Source organism: Pangasianodon hypophthalmus, chromosome 10 (assembly GCF_027358585.1).
Source record: "Pangasianodon hypophthalmus isolate fPanHyp1 chromosome 10, fPanHyp1.pri, whole genome shotgun sequence".
Taxonomy (NCBI): Eukaryota; Metazoa; Chordata; class Actinopteri; order Siluriformes; family Pangasiidae; genus Pangasianodon; species Pangasianodon hypophthalmus.
The window spans coordinates 8845415-8847937 of NC_069719.1; the positions used below are offsets into that span (position 1 = coordinate 8845415).

A 2523-nucleotide genomic window follows, 5' to 3' on the forward strand; every position below is an offset into this window, starting at 1 on the left:
CACTCTGTCAATATGATAACAGTTTGTGATGTCATTATTTCTTCATTTAACAGAAACATAATGTCTTGATCGGAGAAACCTTACATGATAGAAACAATGGAGGAAAATGTAAATGTCTACACAAAACAGCTTATGCCATATATTATCTATAATAAAAATATGTCACAATATAATAATTTTTTTAGCTGTTTAAATAAATACAAATAGCTTAAATCTAGTTTATTTCTTTGGTCCAGGCTACATTTTTTTAAAGGTGAGATTTCCCTTTTTTAAGTCAAAACATGTCGTAATGTTTGCTCTGTGAAAGTAAAAAAAACAAATGATGGCAATTACCAGTCACAAGCAGTCAGGACATCTCTCTCTCTCTGTCTCTCTCTCGCTCTCTCTGTCAAGAAAAAAGTAAAATAAAATAAAATAAACAAAGAGCCAGCTTTATGTAAAAATGTAAACAGGGCTTAATTACAAGAAAGCATACTAATTCTGATTTCAAGATGTGACAGGAAGACTTGAAATGGTCTTGATGTCATTTCCTCCAGCTGATCCTCAACAGCATAAATTTGCAGCAGTCTGTGGTTCTCTTCTTTTCTCCTGCAAGCAGCATAAACCAGTATGATCAGTGTTATAACCAGTCTGACTTTCCTGCTTTACTGGACTTCAGGTATGGGACAGTTTAGAAACTGAATATGACTTGTGAATCCAAATGAAGTCATTATTTTAAATCACTTGTTGTCCTTTAGTTTTAGCAGGAGAGAATGTAGTCACCCAAAACCCCAGTGTTGCCTGGCATCTGAAAGGAGAAACTGCTGAAATGAACTGCAGTCATAATAAAGGTGTTGCCTACTCTCAGATGTACTGGTACAGACAGCGCCAAGGAGAGAGTATGGAGCACATCGTGTACACGAGAACCAGTAGTGAACCAGAGTTTGGCTCTGTTGATAAAAATAAATTTTCGACTGTTAAAGAAATTGCTGCAAATGGATCTTTAACTGTGAAGGATGTGGATACAGAGGACAGCGCTGTATATTTCTGTGCAGTAAGAGAACACAGTGTTACAGAGCTACTGCACTGCTGAACAAAAACACCTGCACTGATGTTACTGCACTAACTGTTTTATTAGACAGAGGGAGTCTTAATCTAATAAATAATCAGAATAATCTCTTTTTCAAACCTGGGCAGTGGAACTCAACACATGTCTCATTATTCCAAACTACTGCACAACATTATCATAAAGGCTGTCCACTGTAGATGGTGCAATGACATTCTTACATTACAATATACATTTTTTTTTAATTAATTCATGTTACACCCCCATGGCTCAAGAAGGGCATAACAAAAAGAGGGACACACAAGAAAGTGCAAATAATGTACAAAATTTATTAACAGAATAAAACTATACAAAAAAGAAACAATGTAACATGAACTAGCCAGGAATCAGTGGTGTAAAGTTAAGTGTATGCATGAAAGTGTAATGGACTGTAGCAGTGTTGGCTGTATAAAGTAAACAAAATTAAACAAAACCCAAACGAAACCAAGTCCAAAGTGCAGCTCGTGCCTGGCCAATTGCCATATTGCTTTTTAAAAGGTAAGGCAGGAAACCAACAGCAGGTGTCCTCAATGATCCCATCCAGGAACAATCAGTTGGAAGGCGGAGCAATTGCACAATTGAACCCAGGGAGGATGCACATAACGCATGGGTCGTCACAATTCAATATTGACATGTCATACTTTTTTGACTTTGTTATGTTTAATGATGTGAAACATCCTCAAAACTAGTTAGTTCCTGTTACTTCTTATGTTATAACAGCTATCAACAGTCATTCCCTCACCAGCCTTTGTTTTTTCTCTCTCTCAAAGTTAATACAAAAAAAAAAAAAATGCAGCTTGTCATGTTACCGTGAAACTCTGGAAAACATAGAAAATTCCACCATGTCAGCAATTACAAGTTTTTAACCTGTTTATGTGAACCCTCTGCCATACAAGTCCCCATGTAATTTGTTACAAGAGAAATGACAAGACATTATAATAATTGCATTCATATAAACCTTGTAGCTGGCACTACTGTCAATAACTTCTGACTAATCAAAATCAAGCATTAAATAATGCTGGGATCATTTTTAATGCATTGTTGGAACCATCATTTGGAAAAGGGCTGTTGCTCTTCTCTGATAATTTGTATTGTAAATCAGACACTGACATGCATTTTTAAATTTGAAAAACCTGAGCAAGGACAGTGTTTGACAGTGTATCTTTCAGGGTTGAGCAATTTTCCTTTATGCTGTTTCTGGAATGAATTTCAGAAGTGCTTTGTAGTTCACCAGAAACATATCCTCATTCTAGTACAAATAGCTCAGGGGTTAAAAATACCATCAAGCTAAAACCCTGTTATTGAAGAGGTAGTATAATGAATTTCTAGACAGATATGCAATTAAGCCATCTGGTCTTTAGGTGGTGCTGTAGTTTCACTCATTTATTTAGTGGGTGGAGGATGTGAGCTGTTGTTTCTCATGCCTCACAATAATCTTC

General features: G+C 36.1%; 1 long non-coding RNA gene across 1 annotated transcript; it reads left to right on the forward strand.

The window, feature by feature from the left end:
- The first annotated feature begins 226 nt into the window (after positions 1-226).
- Positions 227-965, forward strand: LOC117598364 (uncharacterized). The gene is made up of 2 exons (XR_008302506.1): positions 227-658; positions 738-965. It is a non-coding gene; the product is annotated as an uncharacterized LOC117598364 (long non-coding RNA).
- Positions 966-2523: the final 1558 nt, after the last annotated feature.